This window comes from Papio anubis, chromosome 6, assembly GCF_008728515.1.
Source record: "Papio anubis isolate 15944 chromosome 6, Panubis1.0, whole genome shotgun sequence".
NCBI classification, from domain to species: Eukaryota; Metazoa; Chordata; class Mammalia; order Primates; family Cercopithecidae; genus Papio; species Papio anubis.
The window spans coordinates 58,180,988-58,196,012 of NC_044981.1; the positions used below are offsets into that span (position 1 = coordinate 58,180,988).

The 15,025-nt window shown below is 35.2% G+C and overlaps 1 long non-coding RNA gene across 2 annotated transcripts in view; it reads left to right on the top strand.

Moving 5' to 3' along the window:
- The window catches only part of LOC103883748, a 33,144-nt gene extending 19,730 nt beyond the window's left edge, over positions 1-13,414 (top strand). Inside the window, exons 3-5 of one of the 2 annotated variants that reach the window (XR_001901864.3) lie at positions 6,310-6,385; positions 10,918-11,135; positions 13,021-13,414. This is a non-coding gene — a long non-coding RNA (uncharacterized LOC103883748). Of the gene's footprint in view, positions 1-6,309; positions 6,386-10,917; positions 11,136-12,502; positions 12,646-13,020 lie in introns of those variants that run through there. The other variant, XR_001901865.3, reaches the window with a different exon arrangement.
- Positions 13,415-15,025: the final 1,611 nt, after the last annotated feature.

The following is a 15,025-nucleotide window of genomic DNA, read 5'->3' on the forward strand; positions in this document are numbered from 1 at the left end:
TCATAAAACTAGAAAATTAAATGATCTTTTATCTATATATAGAAGTAACCATTATTTCTAGTCCACATCATAATGGAACAGCAGGCTGTTCCAAGTTTGACAACTCTTTTCTCTCATTGAAAACATTAGGTCTGTTGGACTCTACTTCATATTGCACAGAATAAAACATCATTATAGGTACATGTTATTGGCCTTTAGTAAAGAAGATAAAATATAATATTTACTACCTATGCCACTAGACCTCCCAGATTCTTTCAATTAGTAAATAATTAATTTTATGTCCTGTTTATGGTGTCAAATTTTGTTCTTGATATTTTTTATTCCATCTACATAATACAATAAGGCTCCATATGGTCATTGTATTCTTCCTAAATTGCCTTAACTTGTGATTTATGGGAGCCTTTGTTACTCTTTTTCTTTTTTCACTAAAAACTATATATTTCACCAAATTTAAATTGTTCCTTTTGGAAATTTTATATGGGTTGAGGTTTGCAGAAAGAGTACTTGAGGATAATCCTGTTTACAGGATTTCACAGCAATGTAGTCACTGCTATTTACTATAGTTTTGGATGAAAAATGTAAAAAGACTAGTAGCTGTAGTACTGAATGCTTGTCAAGTATAAGTGGATTATCAAGTAGTTACAGTAAAGGATTTACAAATCAGAAGTGTCTTCTTTTCTATTGACTAACCAGCTTCTGACTCATAATTTGACCTTGGAAAGTAAGCTGGCCTTCTTTGTACCTCAGTCTGACTGGAGAATTTGGCAAAAGGAGGATTTTGCTCATAGCTCAATGTTGTATCATGGCTGAATATATCACAAAGAAATTATACATAGTTTTCTTTTGCTATGCAAAAATTTGACAATAATGGAACAACATATCTGCTTCACTAAGTATCCGTTGCCTTATCTTTAGTAAGGCATTTTCTCATACCTAATTTGTTTTAAAAAGCTGAATATTATATTTAAACTTAAATTTAAATAAGATTGACTACATTAACTTGAATATTAACATAAGCATGGGTATATCCAGATAATATTTTATATATACTATACTTATATTTATTTTATTATATGTATTTATTAATTTACCTTTTTATTTTTAGATATTTTATATATAATTGTAAAATAAATGTGTATATATGTATACACATAGAGATGACAAAACCATAGATTTATCCAAAGGTATGATCTTTTATTCACTTCTGTATTCCCTGAACATAGTTCAGCATCTGTAACTTAGAAGGTGTTTAACAAATGTTCATTCAATGAATTAATGGGCAAAATTACCTGACTTATGACATCTGCAATTATGTAAATAATGTATTACTTGAATGTGAAATGGAAAAGTACACTTTTTCATGTAATAAAAAAGTCTTCAATATGTCTCTTTTTGTAATATGTTTTTGTACTGACATATTGAAGGGGGCAAACAGAGGAATGATAGCTAAAGGAGAAAGCAATAGGGGAAGAGAGAGGAAAGCAACAGCAAGCCACTATTTCAACGTGGTAATCATTGGCATGACTTCAACTTCCATTATTCTTCCCAAATCCCTTCTGTGTCACCTTTTATACATGTTATTTATTATCCACTTAAAGAATTGCCAAGGATTATTGGTTTAAATTTACTATAAAGATGAACTCATGTTAATGTTTATGGGTAGATCTAGCTGAACATCTTCTACTGTAATAATGGTGCTCCACTCTATGTGTGTGAGATGCAGGGTACATTACCAATTTAGGGAAAGGGTTAACATATAGCATAAGATGTTCATGTTCCTGAAATCAACTAAAGGAATGTAAAGACAAGTACTTAGATGTATACTGAATCTCTTACTAGTTTATATCAAAATAACTGAAAATTTTGACCTTTACATTTTGATTCAGTGAGGAAATAAATTCATTCCCACTATTTATTTTACTGGATGACTAGATAAATAGCCCAATTCAACTGTCCATATCCATGGATGGTATATTTTCAGGCCACTGATTCCACTATAACAAAGGCTCTGCACCCACTTCCAGAAAAATGCATGCACTCATGTGCACACACACGCACAGGATGCTCATGAGCATATTAAAGGTGGATCCCAATGTAAGAGTTCCTATTGCTTGCAAAAGATATGGAATACTTTTCACTCCTCATGTTTTCATGCCAAGTGATATCTACTAGAGGAACATTACTGGCCACTTGACTCACTCACTCCCTTATTAAAAGAGTGCTTCTTGTTTAGTGACGTCTATTGAAACACATTTCTTGCTGGAGGTAATTTAGTAAAACTCTGCAGAAGATATGCACTTAATTTGCTGCCCTCATTTCCATAGACTCTGGGAGGCAGCATGTGTTTTATCTACAAACAGATTTTTTTTTTACCTCAGGTGTATTATGTAACTGAATAACATAAGAAGGGTAAGGGGTCAGGATGTTGGCATGGGCAGGTTATAACAGACAGCTAGTTTGGCCACAGATCAAAGCCTTTTGCTTTAAGCAGCTTTATCATTAATGAAGTTCAATAGCTGCAAACTTGAAAAGTATACATAGATACATCATTTATTAACCTCCTTAATACCTTAATACTTGTCATATATAGTTATATGTACAAAGCAGAATAAAAGGAAAAAAAGAAGCAAATTATAACTAACTATGATTTTTGGTGAGAAAATTTGTTCAAAATTTGTGAAACTATTTTGTTCAAACTCAAGCCAGCATATTCTATTGTACCTAGGAATTAAAAAAAAAAAAAACTAATTCATCTTCTATCAATGGTTCCCATAATATCAAACAATTTTAAAAAGCAAGAAGGTACTTTAAAATTTATCTAAGTACAATATGTTTTACAGATAAGCGAAATAAAAATATAAATAAATAATGTAAAATTATATGGACAGATCAATGCTAGTCCTAGAACTCAGGTCTAAAGCACTTTAGTTGTGTTGTTTATATCACCTCTAAAAACTTATTTCACTCCACAAGAACAAATTATGTGGAGGAGAAACTCAAGTTTTGTATTACTGACTTAGTGTGGCCTGCTGTAACAAAATGCAATAGACTGAGGAGCTTAAATATCAGACGTTTATTTCTTACAGTTCTGGATGCTGAAAAGTTCAAGACCATATTTGGTTCTTGGTGAATCCCCTCCTCCTGGCTTCTAGACAACAGTCTTCCTTGATGTTCTCTTTTCATAGGGCACTAGTCTTATTATAGGGACTCCACCCCCTTGACCTCATATAACATAATTGCCTCCCAAAGCCTCATCTCCAAGTACCATTCCACCTGGAATTACAGCTTCAATATATGAATTTGGGGACAATGCAAACATTCAATTTATAACAAATACTAATTCAGTTATACGTGTGTATATGTATGTGTGGGCATCTGTGTGTGTATCTGTAGACAAATACTCTTTTCCATTGTCTTTATTGTTGATGTGTTGTGACCAAGATTCTTATAAACATTAAAGAACAATTAAATAAAATTACTATGTATATAGTCTTGGCAGATAAAAGAAAAAAGTCCTAAATATCTATCCTCTGACCTATCTCTGAGTTTTCTTCCCTGTTTTCCTTTTATACTATCCTTTAGGACTGACCATTTAAACAGAAATTTTCAGTCTGCCTTCTGGCTATCACACTTAAATTGTTCAATAAAATGAGTCATGTACTACCACTGCATTTGAATCATATTCTAAAAGTGCTTTTGTTGTTTCTATTTTATTAGTCCTCCTGAAGCAGCACAATGAAAAAGCTGGTTTACTTTCCCCCATATCCTCTGAAATACTGGTTACTTTAACAGTTGTTAAATCTTTCAAACCAGATAGACATTAAATTTTCTGCAAAACTAGAATTTCTGGTATTTATATTTCAAAAGACACTCAGGACTCCTTTTCTGTTTATAAATATACATTATTATATTTGTTGTTCTTCATTTAAATTCTTTTCTTTTCTTTTCTTTTCTTTTTTTGGTCAGGAAGACTGTGGGATTCCCTAGGTACACTGAAGGATATTTCTCTAAGTGTTGCTAATGTATTTCCACTGAAAATTAATTATTTAGTATTAATTCACATAGATGCAAAATGAAACAGAAAGTGATGTAATTAGTGCAAAGTTTTGACCAAAATAACTCATTCATTCGCTTGTCAATCAAACTGCAGTGGTCATCAAAGTGCTCATTGAGTTGATCAAACTTCTTAGTTTCTAGGTACACATTAATTCCAGACTCATGGCCAGGCACAGTGGCTCACACCTGTAATCCCAGCATTTTGGGAGCCTGAGGCTGGTGGATCACCTGAGGTCGGGAGTTCGAGACCAGCCTGGCCAACATGGAGAAACTGTGTCTCTACTAAAAATACAAAATTAGCCGGGCATGGTGGCGCATGCCTGTAATCCCAGCTACTCAGGAGGCTGAGGCAGGAAAATCACTTGAACCTGGGAGGCGGAGATTGCAGTGAGCCAAGATTGCACCATTGCACTCTAGCCTGTGCAACAAGAGCTAACCAAAGCTCCGTTAAAAAAAAAAAAAAAAAAAAAAAATCCAGACTCATTTCCACCTTTCACTTAAATTGAATATATCAGTCAGTTCCTTTGTGAGATATTGAATAAATGACTTCCTACATGCCGGGAAATTGACCAAATCAATTTGACTGCATTCAGTTTGGATGCCTTTTCAGAATTAGTCAAAAATATTTAATTAGGATATCTACCTGGGAGGCACCTCTTTCTACATGGAATAGTCTTTTCACAAAAATTTTTATAGTTTCTTGTGCAATTTTCAGTAACACAATTTGTTTAACATAAATAGGCCTACATTAAAAATGTGTTTATAAAATGTGAGTGATTTTTGTGTGATAATTGGAAATACATAGCAAGTAAATAACATACAAAATGTCATTTATCTTGTCCCTGAGAAAGAACTAGGTAAGATCATTATTTCTACTTCATCCTGTTTTTTCCTGAATTCTGCCACTGTCGACTTGAGTAGTCAAGAAGTTGGGTGTCAGCTGCAAGGCAGAATGGTAATTAGTTTAGGTCGTGTTTAAGTAGGAGATACTCTAGAATGCTTTTGCTTTTCTCTTTCAAATTTCTGTAAAGACTTCTAATATCAATAAAGTTTTGAAATGAGAATGAGAACTATTAATTTTTGTTTTTGTTTTTGTTTTTTGAGATGAAGTCTCACTCTGCTGCCAGACTGGAGTGCAGTGGCGTGATCTGGGCTCACTGCAATCTCCACCTCCCAGGCTCAAGCCATTCTCCTGTGACAGCCTCCCGAGAAACTGGGACTACAGTGGTGTGCCACCACACCCAGCTAATTTTTGTATTGTTAGTAGAGACGGGATTTCACCATGTTGGGCAGGATGGTCTTGATCTCTTGACCTCGTGATCCACCCACCTCGGCCTCCCAAAGTGCTGGGATTACAGACGTGAGCCACCGCGCCCAGCCTATGAAATCGTTTTAAAAGGACAGAGACTGAATGTAAACATATCCTTTTCCTATTTAAAATAGAGTATTTCAAAATTTCTGTTCTTTTTCCCTACTAAATTTTGTGATTTTAGGTATATCACCTTACGAATTGCTCGGTTCTTTCTATCTGATTCCATACATTCAGATAGTGAATTTGTTCTTATAAGCAATTATACACTGTGATCCATTGCTGTTAGCTTGATGTTTACTATAAGTCATTCAGAGAGAGCTGAAGATTAAAAATATTTACCTTAAAATCTAAAAATATATTTACATTTAACATAATCAAGATGGAAATTTCTAGAGAGTGAAACTAAATAATAAATTTTCTTTAACTTTTTCTATCCTACTACTGATGTTACACTAAGAAAAGATCATCACATGACTTTGTAGGCTTCCTAAAAGTGATAAGCTGTTTTACAAATGAGAAAGCTTTCTTGTTGAAACTCGAACTTGAATGGTATGTATTTAAAAAAAAAAAAAAAAAAAGTCACTTCCCATGACAAGGATCTCAATCTGGGCTATTTTACATCTAAAGAATGAATATATAATACGAACATCGAAAAAATGGCATGTTAAGTTTGTAGTTCTTTTCAGCATTCTCTTTCTATTCTACTTCTTCCTTATGTTTTCTTTTCCTCTTTCAATGTTTATTTACTTTTGGTATGTGGCCTTTCCCAATACATTCACTTTGTCTTGCAGGTCCAAAACAGATTTTTCAGGTGTTAATTTTGAATTAACAAATCTTCCTTTATGTTATTACTTACCTTAGCTGAGGATAACAGCATAAATTTATTATTTAAACTAGCTTTTAAAGTTACATAAACTTTAATCTAACTTTTATATTTCCAGGTTAATACTAGAATTTATTATTCAAATGGAGGCTGCATGTGTGACAGGAATCCCCATATATGATTTCTTCTTTGAGGTAAGATGACCAGCAGGTGAGTTGTATAAACTGTCATAAATGATATGTGCTTATACCTTGCTTTTAGAACAAGTTTCACCATTTTCTCATATTGATACAGGAGATATAAAAAATAAATATTTAGGAAGATAATGAGGTTAAAAAAAGTCCTCTGCAAGTCTTCCTTTCTAACAAAAAGCAGCCCAAGAAATTATTGTTTTTCTAACAAAGAGCAGCCTAAAAAATCGAGCTGCCAACAGATAAGCAAGCTGGAAGCTTGCACAGGTGAATGCTGGCAGCTGTACCAATAGAAGAAGGCTACCTGGGGACCGTGTATGTTCAACACGGAGGCTCCATCTTCCCTTTTCTTTGTCACCACATGTACAGTAAAGAAACAGGCAACATGGTGCAGGCCGGGCAGAGAACTCATCTGCAGAATAAAAGATTAGGGTGAGGGTGGCCAGAATTTTGTGCTCTATGCAAATGGCATACCTAGCCCTAACAAGTATTTTGCACCTTATGCAAATAACACACCTGATCCAACCAATCTTTTGCATCCTGTGTACATCAGACACTGCCTCCTCAAGCTCATCTATAAAATCCCCTTCATTTCACCACGGAAGCAGAAAACCCATCTGGGACCCTCTCTCTGCAGCAGAGAGAGCTAGTGCCTTTCCATCAGGTATTAAACTTCCACTCTTAATCTTACTCCTGGTGTGTTTGCATCCTAGTTGTCCATGATAGCTGTGAGACAACGAACCTCAGGTACTATCACAGACAATGAGGCCATTTAAAAAAAGAAGTCTATTCCTAGACTTCTCCTCAAGTCTCTTGATCACAGTTGGATGATACGCCATTCTTTAAACAGTCGCTGGCTAAAGGAATACTATAGTGAGCAATAACTATTCAGCATTCTCTTCTGGTAATTTAGAAGAAGTCCAACACAAGGCTGCCCAATATCTGTAAAAAAGATTCTATATGCAAGGAATATGAGGAAAATGGCATTGGGATAGGCAACAAATGAACGATTTCTGCCACAGACTTTAAGCTCCATGAAGGTAATCTCATACATTTCTTATTGAGTGCAGTATGTGAAAGGCTTAACACAGAGCCTGGAATACAGTTGGTACTCATCAGATTTGTGAAATTTGTGTATAATGCAAATACTAATATTTATGAGAATACTAATTTAGAGTCCTTGAAAGGCAGAATAGAAGTCATATAACCACAATTTCAAAGAGACTATAAGAAATGTGAAAGAAAAATAAATCTTGGAACTCCCAAATCAGTAAGCCAAAGGGAAAAGCCAAGCTGGACACTGCTTAGGGCAAAGTTGCCTCCCCTTCTATTCCTAAAGATGATAGCTACACAAATTAAAATGCTACGTACCTCCCTCACAAGGAGTTTCCTTGTGGACAAAGGACAGACAGAACCCAAAGTCATCCTTCTGTTCATTGAGATAAATGTGTATTTGATTGCCTTCTTAAAAAAGGCTAATGTGCAACTCAAAAGAATGCAATCATTTGTCTTTTCTCTACCTATGACCTGGAAGCCCCATCCCCGCTTCGAGTTCTCCCACCTTTCCAAAAAGAACCAATGTACATCTTACATATATTGACGTACCCTGCACATCTTGGGGATCTCCTGAGGCTGTGTCTCAGGTGCATGTCCTTAACTTTAGCAAAATACATTTCCAAAATTGACTGAGACCTGTCTCACATATTTGGGGTTCACGGAGTAAACACAAAGTTAGCCAGGCACCCTGGCTCACAGCTGTAATTCGAGCACTTTGGGTGATGGAGGCGGCTGATCACCTCAGCCCGGAAGTTCTGGGCCAACCTGGACAACATGGAGAATCCATGCCTCTACTAAATATATTAAAATTACAGGGAGGTAGTGTGCCTGTGATCCCAGCTCTACTACTGAGTGGCTGAGGAAGGCGAATCCCTAGAACCTACAAGGTCGAGACTGCAACGAGCTGAGATCAAGATCGCGCCACTGCACTCCAGTCTAGGTGGCAGACTGAGGCCCTGTCTAAAACAACAACAACAGTAACAACAACAACAACAAAAAATGGGAATAAACACAAAGGGTATGCAAGAGCTAGATATTCAGGAACTTTATTTTGAGGTCACCCATGTGTTCAAAGTTGCTGAATCTAATGATTAGTTTACAGTCATGTTACTTGAATCATGAATAGTGTATGATACTTTAGATCATTTCCTTCTCCTTACACACTTTCTCCTTTTGACTTTCAGGGTATTACACTCTCTTGTTTGCTTTCTCTCTCATTGGCGATTTATTTTCAAACTACTTTACTTGTTCTCTCTTTCACTTCTTAATATTGGAGTGCTCTCAAGACAAGGATGCACTCTCTCACTACTCCTATTCAACATAGTATTGGAATTTCTGGCCATGGCAATCAGGCAAGAGAAAGCAGTAAAGGATATTCAAATAGGAAGAGAGGAAGTCAAACTGTCTCTGTTTACAGATGACATGATTGTATATTTAGAAAACCCCATTGTTTCAGCCCCAAATCTCCTTAAGCTGATAAGCAACTTCAGTAAAATCTCAGGATACAAAATCAATGTGCAAAAATCAAACATTACTATACACCAATAATAGACAAACAGAGAGCCAAATCATGAGTGAACTCCCATTCACAATTGCTACAAGGAGAATAAAATACCTAGGAATACAACGTACAAGGGGTGTGAAGGACCTCTTCAAGGAGAACTAGAAACTACTGCTCAAGGAAATAAGAGAGGACTCAAACAAATGGAAAAACATTCCATGCTCATGGATAGGAAGAATCGATATTATGAAAATGGCCATTTTCCCCAAAGCAATTTATAGATTCAATGCTATCCCCATCAAGCCACCACTGACTTTCTTTACAGAATTGGAGAAAACCTACTTTAAACTTGATATGGGACCAAAAAAGAGCCCACATAGCCAAGACAATCCTGGGCCAGAAGAACAAAGCTGGAAGCATCACGCTACCTGACTTCAAACTATAGTACAAGACTACAGTAACCAAAATAGCACGGTACTGGTACCAAAACAGAGATATAGACCAATGGAACAGAACGGAGGCCTCAGAAATAACACCACACAGCTACAAACATCTGATCTTTGACAAACCTGACACACACAAGCAATGGGGAAAAGATTTCCTATTTAATAAATGGTGTTGGGAAAACTGGCTAGTCATATGCAGAAAACTGAAACTGGACCCCTTCCTCACACCTTATACAAAAATCAACTCAAGATGGATCAAAAACTTAAATGTAAGACATAGGACCATAAAAATCTTAGAAGAAAACCTGAGCAATATCATTCGGGACACAGACATGGGCAAAGACTTCATGTCTAAAGCACCAAAAGCAATGGCAACAAAAGCTAAAATTGGAAATGGGATCTAACTAAACTAAAGAGCTTCTGCACAGCAAAAGAAACTATCATCAGAGTGAACAGGCAACCTACAGAATGGGAGAAAATTTTTGCAATCTATCCATCTGACAAAAGGCTAACACTCTCTTGAGATGGCATCCAGAATCTACAAATAACTTAAAGAAATTTACAAGAAAAAAACAAACAACCCCATCAAAAACTGCGAGAAGATATGAACAGGCATTTCTCAAAAGAAGACATTTATTCAGCCAACAGACATATGAAAATATGCTCATCAATTAGAGAAATGCAAATCAAAACCACAATGAGATACCATCTCATGCCAGTTAGAATGGTGATCATTAAAAAGTCAGGAAACAACAGGTGCTTGAGAGGTTATGGAGAAATAGCAACACTTTTACATTGTTGGTAGGAGTATAAATTAGTTCAACCATTGTGGAAGACAATGTGGTGATTCCTCAAGGATCTAGAACTAGAAATATCATTTGATCCAGCAATCCCATTACTGGGCATATACCCAAAGGATTAGAAATCATTCTATGATAAAGACACATGCACACGTATGTTTATTGCCACATCCTTTTTGTAGCCACAAAAAAGGATGAGTTCATGTCCTTTGCAGGGACATTTATGAAGCTGGAACCCATCATTCTCAGCAAGCTATCATTAAGATCAGAAAACCAAACACCGCATCTCACTTATAAGTGGGAGTTGAGCAATGAGAACATATGAACACAGGGAGGGGAACATCAAACACCGTGATCTGTCAGGGTGTGGGGTGCTAGGGGATGGATAATGTTAGGAGAAATACCTAATGTAGGTAATGGGTTGATGGATGCAGCAAACCACCAGGGCACATGTATACCTATGTAACAAAACTGCACGTTCCACACATGTAACCCAGAACTTAAAGTATGATGATAATAATAATAATAATAATAATAATAATAATAAAATATTGTAGTGCTCCAGGCCTAGTCCTTGTTCCTCTTGTCTTCTCTATTTACAACCATTCCTTTGGTAATCTTTACTGTCTCTTGTCTTTATATGTTAACCAGATATACCAAAAAAATTGCTAATATGTATCTAAAATTTTTCTTCCTGATTATTATTTTATTTTATATTTTTACCTTTTATAGACCAAGGAAGAAACAAAACAAGAAAATGAAATAAAGTTGCTGCTGTGATTGCAGAATTACTTAGAGTAACCTCTGAAGAAACGTGCCCATTGGGGGAAACGACACAATTCAATTCAACAAATATCTTTGTAGTGCCTGTGATATGAGTAACAGAGTGCTAAAAAGTCTAATGAGAATCAGTCCTGCTTTCAAGATGCTGATGACAGTGCACAGAGAATGTCAGTATACAAATAATTCTAACTGTAAAAGAAGAGAGAATAATCCCTAGCTCCTTTTCCTTAGCCAAAAACTTATTCCCTACTTCTCTCCTAAGAAAAAGCAAAACAAAACAAAAACAAACCACTTGAGCATTTTTCCCCTCAGGAGTGCTTCCTTTCACACTTTCATATTCCAAATCCTCGAAGGACTTCCTTATACTTACTCTACTCACTTCTTAAACTTTTATTACCTCATTTGTACTAAAGTTACTATCTTAAGGTTGAGTGAGTACTGACCGCCATAAGCTAAGTCTTCTCTTTCTCTCCAGTCCTCATCTTCCTCACTCTCCCTGCTATACTGAAAGCTGTGAACCACACTTCCTTCTTTAAACTCTATTATATTGTTCTTTGTTCTCTCTTTGTTCACTTCTCATCTCTTAACCATAGTAGGGCAGAATCTTGGCTTAGCATAAGTTTATGTGAAAGGGTTTATTTTGACACAAAGCACATTAAGAATTAGCAATATAAAATACTCACTGAAAAACAATGAAAGCTTATATTGCACAAATACAAGTACCAAAAATGGGAAGTAATAGTTTCTTCGTGATCTAAAGTCACATTCTACAAAAAGCAAGGTATTAGGTTGAGTTACAAGTTCCATGTTATAAAGATATTAGGCAGTTAAAATATAACCCCAGGAAGCTAACTAAGAGTGACATTGAAAGGATTTGTAAAGCTCTTGCTTCACACAATGAATGGTTGAGGATACAGGATATGTTTAGCCTGAGTGAGAGGCACAAAAGGGAACATAATTATTGACTTAGCATTTGACAGACATTATATGGGTGTTAGGGTTAGGACATATGGGAAGAAATTTCAAGATAGATCTTAAACAATTCCTAACAATTTAAGATATCTAATATTGGAAAGGATTGTTTTGTGAAGCAATTCAGGCAAAAGCTAAATGGCAATATATCTAAAATGTTCTGAAAGTAATTATTGCTTTGGATGGGGGCTGAGACTAGATTAAAATTCTCTTCCAATGTGGGAATGTTATGATTAATGAAATCATTCAAAATATATCATTAGTTTAAGCTTTTAATTTATGACCTGGACATCTTTCAATGTATGTTTCCATACCAGTATCCTAGATTTGTGGCGGAGGTGAAGAAAGCTAGTTGTGCTATGAATGATTAATGAGTTCTAAGTCTGATGGGAAGTTTTGCCTAAGACATGTTAGCATTCAAAGTGAAAAGTATAAGATTCACACTTATTGTGGAGAAAATTTAGCAAAAGAGAAAGTATTACAATAATGAAAACATTTTTCTGTGTATTTTTTGTTTAAAAAAACATTTTCATAAAATTTATAATTACAGTATTTTATTTAGATTTTCAGTGGTGAAAGATGAAAGACATAAATTTGAAGACTCTACTAGAAGCAAACAATTGCATTGCTATAACCTTGGCATGGCACGCCCTTTCAAAATACAGTACAAAGGGAAAAAATAAAACAACCCTGTTTTACTGACTTTGGAATAAAGACATTTTCAGTATCTTGAAATGTTCAGCATATATGTACATGCATATGTATATGTCAGAAAGTATAACACATATACATGTGCACACATATATGTTTTCACATGTAAATTTTATATGTTTTCATATGTAAATTCAAAGATGTGAATATATGTTTTATATACTTATATTTATATATATAATTTATTTTCCAATATAAGAGTAAACTCCAACTGGCAGGTAACTTCTTTTAACCTGTTTTTATATTCAGGCCCTCTTGCCTGATATAATCCTGAGTTCAAAGTCACTTTTAAATAATAACTTACTGAGTTGATTTTGCTTTGAAGTGTCTCATAGCATAAAGAATACTATGCATGAATTTTACTTTTAGGGTAATTCTAAATGTATGTTTCATGCAATGAGGAGGAAACTTAGAGCATTAAGGACAGAGACTACACTCAATGCTTTCAATTCATCATGTCTTATTAAATCAGCATGCAATTCATGAACAAATAGATCATCATGTAATAAACGTCAGCTACTAATAAAAAAGTGAATAACAACAATTTAGAGAAAACTAATTTCATAGTACCAAGTATTCTCACAAAAGAGCATTCTTGTCTTCAAGGTAACAAATGGTTGTCATTAGGTTCGTGTGGGTGTCTATTAAGTGTTGTTACTATCAAATGATGTATTTTAGGAATGGCAGGTTATCTTCCATGTACAGATCCTCTTGCTTATATTACAATACTGCTCAACTTAAAAATGATAAATTGTCAACATTGTGCAAGCCCTTCAAGGTCATGGTTCAATTCTAATACACATTAAGTCTTGTTTATTTTTGCCCACATATGTCAATGTTCACTATCAAGCTGTAGATGAATAAGAACAATTGATGTTTGGTGTTAGACATACATCATTAACTTCAGAGTTGGGATGAGTAATTTTAAGTAAAATAAAGTGAAGCCAGTGAAACCAGAGGTAAGATTCTAACTACAATCAGACAGTAGAATTTTCTCAGCCCTTCCAGACTCAAGTTATCTTCCTCTCCTGCCACAGGGGCTAGAGGTAAATTGCAAGCTCCTTGAAGTTAAAAGTAGGGTAATTTGGATCTTTATATTTGACCCAGCACCTAATATACAATTTAGTGCAGATCATAGCATGATGGAATCGCAAATCTGATTTCCAAAGTTTAGTTGGAATATATTTTGTGTTTTTCCTGATATTAAAGTATTTCTCCCTTGTTTTAGTCCATATCCACAACATGTAGAAAAATATACAAAATTTGCACAGTAAAAATGAGGAGAGATATATTCTCTTTGTAGTGCAGTGCCCCATAAATATTCTGTGGTCTCAGTAAAATCCATAATAAGGTCATGAGTTCTATCGCATGAAAAAGAATTTTGAAAATATTCTGTTCTAGCACTCTCATTTTCCTTTTCTTTGAACTTCTATTTTAGGTTCAGTGGCAAATGTGTAGGTTTCTTATATAGATAAATTGTGTGTCATGAGGGTTTGTTGTACAGTTTATTTCAGCACCCAGGTAATAAGCATAATACCCAATAAGTGTTCTTGCTAATCCTCTCCTTCTTATTCTTCACCCTCAAGTAGGCCCCTGCATTTGCTGTTCCCCTTTTTGTGTCCATGTATTCTTGTTGTTTAGTTTCCACTTCAAAGGGAGAACACATGTTGTTTTTCTGTTCCTGTGTTGGTTTCCCTAAGACAATGGCCTCCAGCTCCATCCATGTTACTGCAGAGAACATGACCTCATTCTTTTTTATGCCTGTAGAGTATTCCATGGTGTATATGTACCACATTTTCTTTATCCAGTCTACCATTGATAAGCATTTAGGTTGCTTCCATGTTTTTTCTGTTGTGAACATATGTGTGCATGTGTCTTTGTGGTAGAACAATTTATATTCCTTAGGGTATATTGTTCTAGCATAAATTGTTATAATACACCCAATTAGATATTACACTCAATATATCAGGGGGTGTTCACTTCCCCTGTAATATTGTTCCTAAAATCAAGAAAGAGAGAGGATGATATCGTTCTTAATACGGCAGGAGGTGTACACCCACCCTGTGATATCATTACTAATATCCAGAAGGGGAATAAATTATACCACTCCCAATATCACGGTGGGTGTAAATCTCCCCTGTGATATTGTTTCTAATATTTAGGAGGAAAAAGGATGATGCTACTTCCAGTGTCGCAGGGAGTGTACTCTCTCACTGTGATAATGTTCCTAATATCCAGAAGAGAAGAGGATGATATTACTCCTAATATCATAGAGGGTGTAAACCCTTTCTGTGATATATTGCTTTTAATATTCAGAAGGGGAGAGGATATTACTTCCAATATTGCAGGGGGTATATACCCCCCCGTGGTATTG